Source organism: Rattus norvegicus, chromosome 9, assembly GCF_036323735.1.
Source record: "Rattus norvegicus strain BN/NHsdMcwi chromosome 9, GRCr8, whole genome shotgun sequence".
NCBI classification, from domain to species: Eukaryota; Metazoa; Chordata; class Mammalia; order Rodentia; family Muridae; genus Rattus; species Rattus norvegicus.
Window position 1 is genome coordinate 117,088,182 of NC_086027.1, and position 16,312 is coordinate 117,104,493.

Below are 16,312 nucleotides of genomic sequence, written 5' to 3' on the forward strand. Positions count from 1 at the left end.
GTGAGAGTGAGGGCAAGCAGGCAAAGAGCAAGGTGCCTCCTTCTCCCCGTCCATTACACAGGCTGCCACCAGGAGGTGTGGCCCGCATCTCAGGTGGGTTTTCTCATCTCAAATGACTTAACTGAGAAAAAATGCCTCACAGGTGCGCCCAGAAGCTTGGGTACTTTCATTTAAACATTTTAAATTATTTTTTTAATTTTTAAATTGTTAATTAATTCTAGCGGTAGTCCAAAAATTATCTAGCCTGCCCCTGGAAATTGTTTTTATCAAGTCTCGCTGCTGCTTTGAATTCTTAGAACACCCTCCCTTAGATTGCTGGTATAATTTTAATATAAATGTGTCTGTTAGAGATACGATCTTTTGCCATTAGATTCTTTTATATAGCAAAAGAAACATTTTTCTAGTTATCTGGCTGGAGAATCTTTGTTTTCAAAATTCTATTTCAACCTAATTGTACAAGTTGTTTGCAAACAATTCCTTATGAACACAGGAGTGTGTCATCTCTGCAGATCGGTGTTGAAGTGTACTATTTGCTGTATGAAGTTGGAGAGGACGATGTAAACTTTATTTTCTTTTCTGTCACTTCTCAGTTTCCTCAAGGCACATTTCAGAGCATTTTCATAAAACGATCTAACTAGGAAACACTGTGGTGAGCTGAAATATGTGAACAGGCATCCACTTCCTCTCCCAGGTGAGTAAGCCACTAGTGTATTCTCAGGTTCCAACAGGTAGAAGGTTCCGTAGGCAGCACTTGTTGTGGCACTGACTCCGCTCAGCCATGTTGATTTGGGTTGTGAGTATGTAACAGTATCTGTGTGACCCTGTATGATATCAGCCTTCTTTCATTGTTCCTTTCTTTCCACTTTTGGCTGAGCTTTCTGTGATGCTCAACGCTTTTTGTTAGCAGAGTCCATTCCACACTGATGCCAGGCACCTTCACACACTCACTTAGGAGGAGAAGGGTAAGCCTGAGGACCTCTGAGAGAGAGAGAGAGAGAGAGAGAGAGAGAGAGAGAGAGAGAGAGAGAGAGAGAGAGAGAGAGAGAGAGAGGTGGGAGGGAGAGGGAGGGAGTTCTCAAATAACTCCTCGAATATACATGCAATTTCGTTAACATGTATCCCTAACCCCAAGGATGTTTTCCTTCTCCTTTTATTTTCTACATCAACTTTTGGGAAATGACACAAAACTGTAAAACCTGTTCAGAATTCAGTAACTTCGTCAGGCTTTTAAACTTTGGACCTAGAATGCAGCCTGCCTCAAAAAACACCGGATGTTCATATGTGAGACTGAATTTTGAGCTCAAAGACAACCCCCCTTAGGAAGCTGTGCCACAGCATAGAGAAAATGTATCTATTTTCAGGGGGTTAAACTTAGGTCCTCTTGTTGTCAAGGCAAGCCTATTACTGACAGCTAGCCCTCTAGCCCCACCGGAGCCTTTAAAAATGTTTACACCCATAAAAGGACAGCAGGTGGCCCAGTGCTCTGTATTTCTCTCTGCACATTAAAACCCTATGTTTCATAGATTCTGAGGTTTCAAAGAGTATTCCCTGATTCTAGATCAGAGACTTCAGAGGCATCAGAGGCTGGAACAGGACAGAGTTTTTAAAAGATTAAGCACTGTCTGAGCTACTGCCCTTCCCTTTTAGCAAGAAATCCAGGGCTCTCTCTGACACATAAAGTGGTAAGTTGGGCAACCCCTTGGTGAACATAACTGTTTAAATCATATGAATCAACAAGGAAGGGTAAACAAAATAATGACAGAGAAATAAAACCACAGGAATATGACATCCAGAAAAAAATCTGTAGCAAAAGCCCAGATTTGTAAAGGAGTTGAAAGAACCAGCGAAAGGGCATGGCAGAGCATTTTCTACAGCCACATGAAAACATACTTCAAATGTTAGGTTGTTTTCTCCCCATTTACAGGGCTTAGCTGGGTCCTCTGTTTGGGGTCTCACAGTGTTGCAGTTAATGCTTTGGTTGATCCTGTGATCTCATCCAACACAGCCCTCACAGGAGCCTGTGGTTGCTGGGAGAGCTCCTTTCTTACAGCACTCAAGCACGTGGTTGTGGGTATTATATCCGGGCCACTGGGTGAGGATACTTGTGCTCCTTGAATCTGGGTCTAAAGACATTCTAAACTGGTCTTTAAGTGCTGAATAGACCAGGCAAGGGTAGTGGGATGGCCTGATTTTTGATGAACTCAGTCAACCGTTAAGAACCTTAATGAAGTTTGAAAATTTCACATCGGGTTACAAAGTCCCTGGTGCCCTGTCCTGGCACCGTCATTATATTCCCTTGGGTGTAGGTCACTGGTTCTAGCCATTCTCATGACAGATGGTTGACCAAATGCAGTGCCCATGCTTTAGGATATCTTTGACCACATCTGGAGACAGAATATTTGGCTCTATTTGTAAAAAAAAAAAAAAGTCAATGAGATGAACCTTTCACAGTGTTAGGCGTTGTGCTTTTGAGAGCAGCAGGTCACCTTTCTTGTCTTGACTTTCAAACATTGTTAGCCTCGCTTTATTCTTTAAAGCATAAAAGACAGTCAGAAATGAGGTTGGGTCCCAGAAAACCCAATCTGTGTTTGGATGTTTATAGTTAAACTAATACATTCTTTTTCATTTCTTCTAGTCTGGGTACTGGGTTAGTCAGGGCAAGGAGAGAGAGGCAAAACGAAGAGACAAAAGACCTTAGGGGCTGAGAGGCTGGCGTCTCTGTAACGAAAATTTGGAAGCAGATATTATACCCTGCTGTATCCCTCAGCCAACAGCGTTTTCAGACCCTAAATTGCAAGGTTAGCATTTTTACCCCCAAAATAACCTTCAAGCACGCTCTAGATAATTCCTCAAAGGCCAAGGACTTAAAATATCTTCCGCGTGTTCTTCCATCTCTGATCCCCAAGTAATCAGAGAGCATTCTTCCACAGCGGGAAGAGTGTTTTCTTTGTCATTGCTTTGCCGGCACTACAAGCTCAACACAGCTGTGCCCGCACTTGGCCTCTGCCGATCCACCTGACTTCCTGCCTGTGCGAAGCTCCAGCACACCAGTGTTCCACAATTGAGAGGATTGGGCTTCAATTGGCGGAATTTTCAGTGATGCGTCCCTTGAGTGTCCTTGTCTAAAATGATTTTTCTCCTCCTATACCCTTTCTGAGTCAGCCCCTTCTACACTTCAAACGGATGACGGCGCAGAGCTAGACGGCATGCTGGCGAGAATACCATACACTCACAACCCACAGGGGAGCTATGTGAGGCCAGACAACGGTTTCTTGTGCTTTAAAATTTCTGAGCTTTCTTCCAAGCCCCAAAAATCCCCTCCTGATCTAATATTGACCACGATGTCAAGTGCAAAACCAGTGCTTTCCAGAGTCCCCATTACCCGGCTAAGCCTCATTTCCTAGGTTAGCAAAGGGAATTTCAGAAAGAATCTGATTTCTCTATTATATCAGACAGGACACTGGGGTCGAACACTGCTAACTTCTCAACTCCATTCACTACTTTCTTTTCCATTCAAAACTTCATGGGATTCGAAATACTGTCTCATTACATCTGTGTGGAAGCTCCTGATGTTCTCAGGCAGCAAATCTATCTGCCCCCTGCCTTTGCTGGCCCCTCAAATGCCCCTTCTCTTAGGGCCCTCATTCCTACAAATCCAAACACTAATGCTAATTCAGTGGACTATAATGACCTGTTCTTTTTCTTTTTTAAAAATTTATTTTATGTATATGAGTGCACTGTCACTGTCTTCAGACACACCAGAAGAGAACATCAGATCTCATTACAGGTGGTTGTGAGCCACCATGTGGTTGCTGGGAATTGAACTCAGGACCTCTGGAAGAATAGTCAGTGCTCTTAACTGCTGAGCCATCTCTCCAGCCCATGACCTGTTTTTTGTTTGTTTTTAAGTGCAATGAGAAATGAAACCATATTTTATTTTTATATCTCAGTCCTCAGAAGACAATAAGAGCCATTGATAATGTTGAAAAATGTTGTTGAGATAGTGAGGATGATCCATAAATGGTGATTAATGCAAAAAGGGGGTTGCAGGGATATCCATGAGATGAAAAGTTCCCAGTCTTACACAAGATAGTTCTCTATATAGTGTGAAAAATACACACAAGCACACATGCTAGCGCACTGTTTCTCCCTGAGGGACGATCTTACAAACTCTGCAGACTGATAAATACCATATTCAGAAAAATCAGATTCCTCAAAGACTTGTCTTTCACCAGTGGTAATCCCAGGATCTTGGAATACTTTTAGGCATGGAGTCGAGCTTACTGATTATGACTTACACAGTACTGATTATGACTTCTTAAGGATAAGAGTTTATTCAGTAGGTATGATATAACCACCATTGATGATCTGCTCACCACTGCTAAGACAAAAACTGAGCTGAGTCACGTTTTATACAAAGGGATAGGGGCGATGACATCTTTGTGGCCAGCTGTTCATGACAAGACTTTGGAAAGTGGTCTTTAACTTGTTCCCTACCAGCATGGAAACTCCCCTCACTTTACAACTGATGTGGGGACTTTCTAGCTTTGACTTAAGACATTATTGTCATAAGAGGCTTAGGATTTCATTACAAATACTTCTAAATAGAAACATAGTCTTGTTCACATTCAGCTGAATCCTACCTATCAACAACTGGGCATTGGGTACAGTTCTGAATCCCTATATAGAAAAAAGCAAACATAGAAGAAATACTAGAGCCACATTGATAGCACCTTGAATGGAGACCAAAGAATAAAGCTATTCAAAAGGACTGAGATGTTGGGAAGGGACATGATTAGATGTGTGTGTTTATAAGAGTTCTCGGCTCTGCAGGGCATGCACTGGAAAACTTAGAAGAAGAGAAGAGTTCAGAGGCTGCAACAGTTATGATTCAGTGATGATGGCTATAGGTGCTCCTGGAATGACATTTAGGATTCCTGTGGTTGACTTCTATGCATTCTCTGACGGTGATGTCAAGAGCAGCATTCATGGGTATGAAGAGGAAAGGGTGGACTTGATAATGTGTGTAGGACCACTCAGGATAGATGATGATGGCTAATCTTACGGGTAATATAAGGAAGGAAATAAGTCACTGGTTAGGCTAGGCTTTCAAAACAAATAGCCAAGAAGGATGATTTTATCACTGGAGACTTTCCAGGAAGTAGTTTATAAAGAAGAGCTGAGAAAAAAATTTAAGTACATCTGGAAAAGAAATGAGGACAAGTGTAAGGGGATCCAGTAGAAAATGTGTTTTCTGGAGAACTCACCATGTCAATGCCAGAGAAGGTATGATGAGGGCCTGGGTTCTGAGTCAGTGACAGCACTAGCCTAACATCTAGGCCTACAGACACTTCAGGAAGTGGAGGAAATCAGCCCACAGCCCCAGGAAGGAAGGCAAGGTGGAAGGAAGTGATCTTCCTATTTCCCACCATTATTACTGTCAACCATTGACTGACACCCACCAGAGGCCAAAGCAGAAAGAAGGAGGTCCATTCCTTAGACCAGTAAAGTCAGGGCCTAGGGTTGAAAGTAACATGAGGAACAGTGGGAAGTTGTGTTGCAACCACTAGGTCTCTCAAAAGTGTTGGATGAAATCGCAGATAACTGTTGACACTGCTGTGTTTGCCCAACTGCAAATGTGGGAGAATCTTCATTTCAAAAACTTCATCATCACATGGTCTGTCAATAATAATTTCCCCAATATACCCAAGTACATGGGTGAAAGCCAAGCAGAGCCTCTAATACAATTAAAACACTATCCAGGGGAATGTGGCCTACTCATTTTATGGTTTAAGTTATTCATGAATTTACAGTTTTCATATCTTCATTCATTATGAGCAATGGAGAGACAGAGAGAGAGACAGAGAGAGAGAGACAGAGAGACACACACAGAGAGACAGAGGAGAGAGAGATTTGTCTTTCTGGTTGTTGATCTAGCCTGTTTCGTCCTATTTAGACCCCCACTAAATTTAATTAGTACAACATAACTTTCTAAATCCCATGAGAATGGGCCTCCATTTCATGCTTGTTTTGAATTGTGTATTGGAGAATTTCCACTCTGCCATCACCGTTTCCCATAAAACCTCCAGCAAAAAAATTACTGAGACAGGTAGTGTAGTTAAAGCTGAATTGGCCCTGTAGATTTCTCTGTTTACCTTATGGGAGTTTTTAAGGAAAGCGTTAATATCCCATTCACTTCAAGTTGGTACCAATAAATGCTGGTTGCTTGAATTTGTGAATAATCTGAAAGAAGAAGGAAGTGAGAAAGAAGACCGCAGAAATGTTATCACCTTTGTTTCCCTGTGTATCCTTGGAACCAATTTCCTTCTTCCATGTGTAATAATGCATACACTTCTATCTGTCAATCATATTGCTTCATAGCTACTCTGTGGTAAACGAGATTTTCTTAGAGACCATAAAACAGTTGAAATCTGCAATTTCGTTAGGCATTCAACTTGCACCATAAAAACTAATGACTAAGCAGATCCACATGGAGATGATTTTGTAAGAATAAAGCTCACAGACATACACATCATAATTGCAAGGCTACTGTACAGCTTAAGCAATTCAGAAAAGCCAGCTGCTCTAAAAAGAAACAAGCGTGCCTTCTTGACAGCTTTTTATCAGCGAAATTGTGTTCAGAACTTGCTTTCAATGCATACTTGATTTTGATTGGGATATTCTGAATATACCATGTGGTGAAATCACATGACCCCCCACCCATAGCATTCTGTCTTCTCAAAGCAGCACTGTACTTGTGGATTAGTCCAAATATATCCTTATTCCTAACACAGATACACATATTTTCATTTTACAGATGGATAAACTAAGGCAAAGTCAATATAAATAGTAGGACAAGTGAGTATCATAACTGGGTTTGCACCTGATAAAAGAGGTGTATGCTTATGTTGTATCCTCATTACATAGTGCTAATTAAATTTGTATACTTAACAGTTCTTGTGAAAGATTCACTATGTAGGGAGTCTTATAAAGTGTTGGTAAACATACACATAGGTATAAATCTTCCTCAAAAGTCACTTGACAAAATGTGACAGAAGTAAATAGGTTTGTGATGCACCAAGAATGAAGAACCCTTTGCAGTAAGGAGTGAAGATGCATTGAAGGCCAGCTCACAAGAACTATATGAACCACTACTGTATACCATGCACATGGCACAATGGTAGCAATGTAGTAGATATTCTACATTATTGCATTTAGTTGGTCATATGATTATGGAACCATACTCCATCATTCAGATGAAGCAGCAGAGGGTTAAAAGAGTTGAAGTAATAAGAGCAAAACTATCTCCGTATCAATACATGATTACTGACAGGTAAAGAAGACTGGAACTCACTCTTACTTATTGCACCACATTTAGCAATGACCGTATTGGGTAGTTTTATGTCAACTTGACATAAGCTAAAATCATTTGAGAGGAGGGAATCTCAATTAAGAAAGGGCCTACATATGATCAGGCTATTCGAAAGCCTGTAGGGCATTTTCTTAGTTGATGTTTTATCGGAGAAAGCTCAGTCCACTGTGGGTGGTACCATTCCTGGGCTGGGGGTTCTGAGTTTTATAAGAAAGAAGGCTGAGCAAGCCATGAGGAGCAAGTCAATAAGCAGCACCCTTTCATGGCCTCTACATTAGCTACTGCCTCTACTGTTAGTGTTCCTATCTAGACTTCCTTCAATGATGAACAGTGATATAAAAGTGTAAGCCAAATAAACCCTTCCTCCCCAAGTTGCTTTAATCATGGTGTTTTATCAAAGAAGTGACAATCGTAGCAAAGAAACACACATGTGTGATGTGGGAGTGTATGTGTGTGCAAGCACTTAGAGGCCAAAAGACAACTTTAGTTACTGTTCCCCGCGTTTTTAATTTGAGACAATGTATCTTACTGGCCTGGAAATCACTGAGTTGGATGGACTAACTCATCAGTGCATCCTAGTGACCTACTCCTTCCCAGTACTAAATCTAAGCTTCTGAAAGTCATTCTATATATCTTACCCCTTTGTGCTCTTGAGTTTTAGCTTAGACATGTAAGGCACTCTGTGTATGTACCTTTATAGAAGCAGAACTCCTTATTGCTCATTCCTTGATACACATTTAAGCATGGTCTTTAGTGAAAAGTGCCTTCATAAATTTTGTGGTAGGGACAGAACCCACTTCCAATAACATCTGTGCTCTGGTTCTCAAATACATTGCTGTCTTTGGATTTTATTGGTGTAAAGGGACACCATGACCAAGGCAACTCATATAAAGGAAAACATTTAATTGGGGCTGGCTCACAGGCTCAGAGGTCTGTTATCATTATGGCAGGAAGCATGGCAACATACAAGCAACATGGTATTGGAGGGGCCAAGAGCTCTATATCTTGATCCACAGGTAGCAGAAGGAGATTGTCTATCCCACTAAACATGACTTGAGCATATATGACCATAAAGTCCACCTCCACAGTGACACACTTCCAACAAGGCTACACATATTCCTACAAGGCCACAACTCCTAATAGTGCCACTCCCTATGGCCAAGCATTCAAACACATGAGTAAATGAGGGCCATTTCTATTCAAAGCACCACAAACACTCAAAGGGGAATATTGCCTTGGATGATTCAGTAAGGCTCAGTTGAATGAATAACATATCTTTCAAACTGAAAGACTTTTCTATGTTCCAAAGTAAGAATTAGGATAGGAGGTTTTCCCAACTGTGTATGACCCTCATTTTATAATGCAGACAGATTGTAGAATCCATAAAAATTTATAAAGATTCTGTTTCCATAAAGCTACAAAGTGACAGTGCTCTGGGCCCTTTGATTTAGTCCAGCAAGATCTATGCCAAACTTTGTTTCCTATAGTATAACTGTGTTAGCTTAAGCCTATGAGTTTAATTTGTGCTGATGTATTACAGGCACAACAATAGAAAATAAAATGCTCCAGGTAATTAAAAACCCTTGAATAGAAAATTTTCAAAAATAATTATAAACATTCTATTTTTATGTGTGTCTAGTCCCCCTTATTATTTCTGCTCCTATTAGTTAAGACTTTCTCTTCACTGTGTCCTAATGATAGAAAAGCCCCAGCTCCAGAATGACAGTAGAGATGATGGTCCAGTTTTAGTAGCTTTTTGTTTGTTTTTTTTTTTTTTTTTGGTCAATTACCCATTATCATACTAACCTTTTGGTGACAAAACTGGTATATGAGGTATCATTCTGCCACTTTTACTTTATCACTATGATAATATTTTACTTGGCAAGACAGCTTGTATCAAAATGATAAAGGTTGAATTAAGATCAGCTTCAGGACTACAGTCCGTCTTTGGCTTGAATGACTTATCCAGCATACCTGAAAGTTTTAGAAATGAAAACATCATATATACCCAAGAGGAGTAGATGGCAAGAAATAGCACAACACTGGACTGAAGTCAATAAAACAGAAACAAAGAGAACAATTCAAAGAATTTATGAAACAAAGAGTTGGTTCTTTAAGGAAAAGCAAAGGACCCTTCTGGTCTCTGCCTGTACCTGGAACTGAACTAAACTGCTCCCACAGCTCTCTGTACGCAGATCCCATCAGGGAGAGAGCTGGGCTCTCAGAACTGGAACAATCCTGAGAGCTCAGGGGAGACCGACACTTCTGCTCACATTTCAGGCCCAAGAGGAACCTGCCTAGTGCCCACTAGGCAGAAACCTAGGAGCAGTCAGCAGGAGGAAACTTCTGGTTTCTGCCTGCACTGAGAACTGAAAGCCAGTTGTCTGGAGCTCTGCCACACCTTAGAGCAGAGGTAAGACCAACTCTTCTGCTCTAAGCAAGCCACCTGGAGGCTTCATGTCATAAAAACCAAGGAGCAGCTCTCTGTTCCCAGATCCAGCTGAAAGAAAACAGGTCTACAGGAGCGCTGACACATAGGTTTACAGGCGAGTCAAACCAATGTCAGAGACAGCAAGACAAGCTAACACCAGAGAAAACCTGATGGCCATAGGCAAGCACAGGAACCTAAGCAACAGAAACCAAGTCTAATTGGCATCATCAGAGCCCAGTTCTCCCACCGAAGCAAATACTGGATATCCATACACACCAGAAATCAAGATTAGGCCTTAAAAATCACATCTCATGATGATGATAAAGGACTTTAAGAAGGACATAAATAACTCCCTTAAAGAAATGCAGGACAACACAGGTAAACAAGTAGAAACCCTTAAAGAGGAAACACAAAAATCCCTTAAAGAATTAAAGGAAAACACAACCAAACAAGTTAAAGAATTGAACAAAACTATCCAGGATTTTAAAAAGGAAATAGAAACAATAAAGGAAGCACAAAAGCAGACAACCCTGGAGATAGAAAACCCTGGCAAGAGATTAGGAGTCATAGACACAAGCAACGCCAACAGAATACAAGAGATTCAGAGCCAGAAGATACAATAGAAAACATTGACACAACTATCAAAGATAATGTAAAATCAGACAGCCCCTAACCCAGAACATCCAGGACACAATGAGAAGATCAAACCTAAGGATAATAGGTATAGAAGACAGTGAAGACTCCCAACTTAAAGGGCCAGTAAATATCTTCAACAAAATTATAGAAGAAAACTTCTCTAACCTAAAGAAAGAGATGCCCATAAACATACAGGAAGCCTATAGCACTCCAAATAGATTGGACCAGAAAAGAAATTCCTCCTGTCACATAATAGTCAAAATACTAAACACACAAAACAAAGAAAGAATATTAAAAGCAGTAAGGGAAAAAGGTCAAGTAACATATAAAGGCAGACCTATCAGAATTACACCATACTTCTCACCAGAGACTGTGAAAGCCAGAAGATCCTGGGCAGATGTCATACAGACCCTAAGAGAACAGATGCCAGCCCAGTCTACTATATCCAGCAAGATTCTCAATTAACATAGATGAAGAAACCAAGATATTCCATGACAAAACCAAAGTTACACAATATCTTTCCACAAATCTAGCCCTATAAAGAATAATAGATGGAAAACTCCAACACAAGAAGGGAACTACACACAGGAAAAGCAAGAAAGTAATATCCTTGCAATGAAACCAAAGAAGAGAGACACACAAATATAATTCGACCTCTAACAACAAAAAGAACAGGAAAAAACAATTACTATTCTTTAATATCTCTTAACATCAATGGACTCAATTCACCAATAAAAAGACATAGACTAACAAACCGGATATGTAAAGAGACCCAGCATTTTGCTGCATACAGGAAACACACACTCAGTGACAAAGACAGACCCTACCTCAGAGTAAAAGGCTAGAAAACAATTTTCCAAGCAATTGTCCCAAGAAGCAAGCTAGAGTAGCTATTCTAATATCAAATAAAATTGTCTTTCAACCGAAAGTTATCAAAAAAGATAAGGAAGGACACTTCATAATCATTAAAGAAAAAGAATCCATCAAGATGAACTCTCAATCCTGAATATCTATGCTACCAATGTAAGAGCACCTACATTCATAAAAGAAACCTTACTAAAACTCAAAACACACATTGCACCTCACACAATAATAGTGGGAGACTTCACCCCACTCTCATCAATGGACAGATCATGGAAACAGAAACTAAGCACAGACATAGAGAAACTAACAGAAGTTATGAAACAAATGGATTTAACAGATATCTGTAAAACATTTCATCCTAAAATAAAAGACTATACTTTCTTCTCAGCACCTCATGGTACCTTATCCAGAATTGACCATATAATCTGTCACAAAACAGGCCTCAACAGATACAAGAAGATTAAAATAATCCCATGCATCCTATCAGACCACCACAGACTAAGGCTGGTCTTCAATAACAATGATAACGAGAGAAAGCTCACATATACATGGAAGCTGAATAACACTCTTCTCAATGATAACTTGGTCAAGGAATAAAGAAAGAAAAAAATTAAAAACTTTTTAGAATTTAACGACAATGAAGGCACAACATACCCAAACTTATGGGACACAATGCAAGCAGTGTTAAGAGGAAAACTCATAGGTCTGAGTGCCTCCAAAAAGAAACTGGAGAGAGCATACATTAGCAGCTTGACAGCACACCTAAAAGCTCTAGAACAAAAATAAGCAAATGCACCCAAGAGGAGTAGAAGTCAGGAAATAATCATACTCAGGGCTGAAATCAACCAAATAGAAACAAAAAGGACTATACAAAGAATCAACAAAACCAGGAGCTGCTTCTTTGATAAAATCAACAAAATAGATAAATCTTTAGCCAGACCAACCAGAGAGCACAGAAAGAATATCCAAATTAACAAAATCAGAAATGAAAAGGGAGACATAACAACAGAATCTGTGGAAATTCAGAAAATCATCAGAAACTACAAAAGCCTACATTCAACTAAACTGGAAAATCTGGATGACATGGATAAATTTCTAGACAGATACCAGGTACCGAAGTTAAATCAGGGTCAGGTAAACCATCTAAACAGTCCCATAACTCCTAAAGAAATAGAAGCAGTTATTAAAAGTCTCTCAACCAAACCCAAGACCAGATGGCTTTAGGGCAGAATTCTATCAGACCTTCATAGAAGACTTTATACCAATACTATCCAAACTATTCTACAAAAGAAAATCAGAAGGACCACTACCCAATTCCTTCTATGAAGCCATAATTACACTTATACCTAAAGCACACAAAGACCCAACAAAGAAAGAGAACTTCAGACCAATTTCCTTTATGAATATTGATGTAAAAACACTCAATAAAATTCTCACAAACAGAATCCAAGAACACATCAAAATGATCATCCACCATGATCAAGTAGGCTTCATGCCAGAGACACAGGGATGGTTCAATATATGGAAATCCATCAATGTAATCCACTATGTAAACAAACTCAAAGAAAAAAGCCACTTGATCATCTCATTAGATGCTGAGAAAGCATTTGACAAAATTCAACATCCCTTCATGTTAAAAGTCTTGGAAAGATCAGGAATTCAAGGCTCATACCTACACTTGATCTTAGCCAAAAGGCCGAGAAGCGATCAAGGCTCATACCTAAACATAGTAAAAGCAATATACAGCACACCAATAGTCAACATCAAAATAAATGGAGAGAAACTTGAAGCAATGTCACTAAAATCAGGGACTAGACAAGGCTTCCCACTCTCTCACTTCTTATTCAATATAGTTCTTGAAGTTCTAGCCAGAGCAATCAGACAACAAAAGGAGGTCAAAGGGATACAAATGGGAAAGGAAGAAGTCAAAATATCACTATTCATAAATGTAATAGTATACTTAAGTGACCCCAAAAGTTCCACCAGAGAACTTCTAAGCCTGATAAACAACTTCAGCAATGTGCTTGGGTATAAAATTAACTCAAAGAAATCAGTAGCCTTCCTCTACTCAAAGGATAAACAGGCTGAGAATGAAATTAGGGAAATGACAACCTTCATAATAGTCACACCAAATAACTCCATGTTACTCTGACCAAGCAAGTGAAAGATTTGTATGACAAGAACTTCAAGTCTCTGAAGAAAGAAATTGAAGATCTCAGAAGATGGAAAGACCTCCCATGCTCATGGATTGGCAGGATTAATATAGTAAAAATGCCCATTTTGCTAAAAGCAATCTACAGATTCAATGCAATCCCCATCAAAATTCCAACTCAATTCTTCAAAGAGTTAGAAAGAGCAATTTGCAAATTCATTTGAATTAACGAAAAACCCAGGACAGTGAAAACTATACTCAACAATAAAAGAACTTCTGGAGGAATCACCACTCCTTACCTCAAGCAGTATTACAGAACAATAGTGATTAAAACCTGTATGGTATTGGTACAGAGACAGGCAGGTAGATCAATGGAATAGAATTGAAGACCAAGAAATGAACCCACACACCTATGGTCATTTGATCTTTGGCAAAGGAGCTAAAACAATCCAATGGATAAAAGATAGCATTTTCAACAAATGGGGCTGGTTCAACTGGAGGTCAGCATGTAGAAGAATGCAAATCAACCCATTTTTATTGCTCTGTACAAAGCTTAAGTTCAAGTGGATCAAGGACCTCTACATCAAACCAGATAACACTCAGACTAATAGAAGAAAAAGTGGGAAAGAGCCTCCAACATATGGGCACTGGGGAAAATTTCCTGAACAAAATACCAATGGCTTATACTCTAAGATCAAGATTCGCCAAATGGTACCTCATAAAACTGCAAAGCTTCTGTAAGGCAAAGGACACTATCATTAGGAGAAAATGGCAACCAACAGATTGGGTAAATGTCTTTACCAATACTACATCCAATAGAGGGCTCATATCCAATATATACAAAGCACTCAAGAAGTTAGACTCTAGAGAGCCAAATAACTCTAATAAAAATGGGGTACAGAGCAAAACAAAGAATTCTCAGGTGAGGAATATCAAACGACTGAGATGTCTGTGAAGAAATGTTCAGCATCCTTAGTCATCAGGGAAATGCAAATCAAAACAAACCTGTGATTCTACCTCAGGGCAGACAGAATGGCTAAGATCAAAAACTCAGGTGAGGACAGATGCTGGCAAGGATGTGGATAAAGAGGAACACTCCTCCATTTCTGGTGGGATGGCAGACTGGTACAACCACTCTGGAAATTTGTCTGTAAGTTCTTCAGAAAACTGGATGCAGACTACCCGAGGACTGAGCTATACCACTCCTGAACATAAACCCAAAAGATGCTCCAACATACAACAAAGACACATGCTCCACTATGTTCATAGCAGCCTTATTTATAATAGCCAGAAGCTGGAAAGGCCCCAGATACTCTTCAACAGAGAATTGGATACAGAAAATGTGGTACATCTACACAATGGAATACTACTCAGCTATCAAAAACAATGACTTCATGAAATTCATATGCAAATGCATGGAACTAGAAAATATCATCCTGAGTGAGGTAACCCAATCACAGAAAAACACACATGGTATTCACTCACTGATAACTGGATATTACCCCCATACCTTGAATTATCCAAGATACAATCCACAGACCACATGAAGTTCAAGAAAAAGAACGACCAAAGAGCAGATGCTTCAGTTCTTCTCAAGAGGGGGAACAAAAATACTCATAGGAGGGAATATGGAGACAAAGCGTGGAGCAGATACTTAAGGAATGGCCATTCAGAGCCTACCCCACCTGGGGATCCAGCCCATATATACACAGCCACCAAAACTAGACAATACTAATGAAGCCAAGAAGTGCATGCCGACTGGAGTCTGATATAGCTGTCTCCTGTGAGGCTCAGCCAGAGCATGACTAAATACAGAGGTGAATGCTAGCAGCAAACCATTGAACTGAGAATGGGGTCCCTGTTAGAGGAATTAGGGAAAGGATTGAAGGAGTTGAAGGAGCTTGCAACCCCATAAGAACAATAATACTAACCAACCAAATGTACAAGGGACTAAACCACTACCCAAAGAGTACACATGGACAGACCCATGGCTCCAGCTGCATATGTAGCAGAGGATGGCCTTGTTAAGAACCAATGGGAAAAGAAGTCCTTGGTCCTGCCAATGCTGGATCATCCAGTGTAGGGGAATGTCGGGGTGGGGAAGCAAGAAAGGAGTGGAACATACTCACATAAGAAGAGGAGGGTATGGGATAGGGGGCTTTTGGATAGGAAATCAGGAAAGGGAGCAACATTTGAAATGTAAATGAAAAATATCCAATTTAAAAAAAGAGAGAAGAAAAAGCTGCAAGGTAGACATGCCTTTAGCCAAACTAACCAAGGCAGAGAGACAGTATCCAGATTAGTAAAATCAGAATTGAAAATGGGGCAATAAGAAGACAGATTTGAGGAAATCCAAAGACTCATTAGGTCTTATGTCAAAAGTCTGTACTTTACAAAACTGGGAAATCTAAACAAAGTGGACAAGAAAATATACAGAAGCTACAACTTACCAAAATTAAATGAATATCAGGTAAACTTTAAATAAATCTGTAATCCCTAAGGAAATAGAAACAGTCATTAAAATTCTCCCAACCAAAAAGCTCATGGCCAGATGATTTTAGTGCAGAATTCTATCAGACTTTCAAAGAAGAGCTAATACCAATATTCCTCAAAGTATTTCACTAAATAGAAACAGAAGGAATATTGCCAAATTCAATTTATGAGGCCACTGTTACCCTGATATCTAAACCACACAAAGACTCAACCACGAAGGAGAATTTCAGAGCAATTTTCCTTATGAACTTTAATGCAAAAATACTCAACGAAATACTCACAAACCAAATCCAAGAACATATCAAAATCATCATCCGCTGTCATCAAATATGCTTTATCCAAGAGATGCAGTGATGGTTTAACA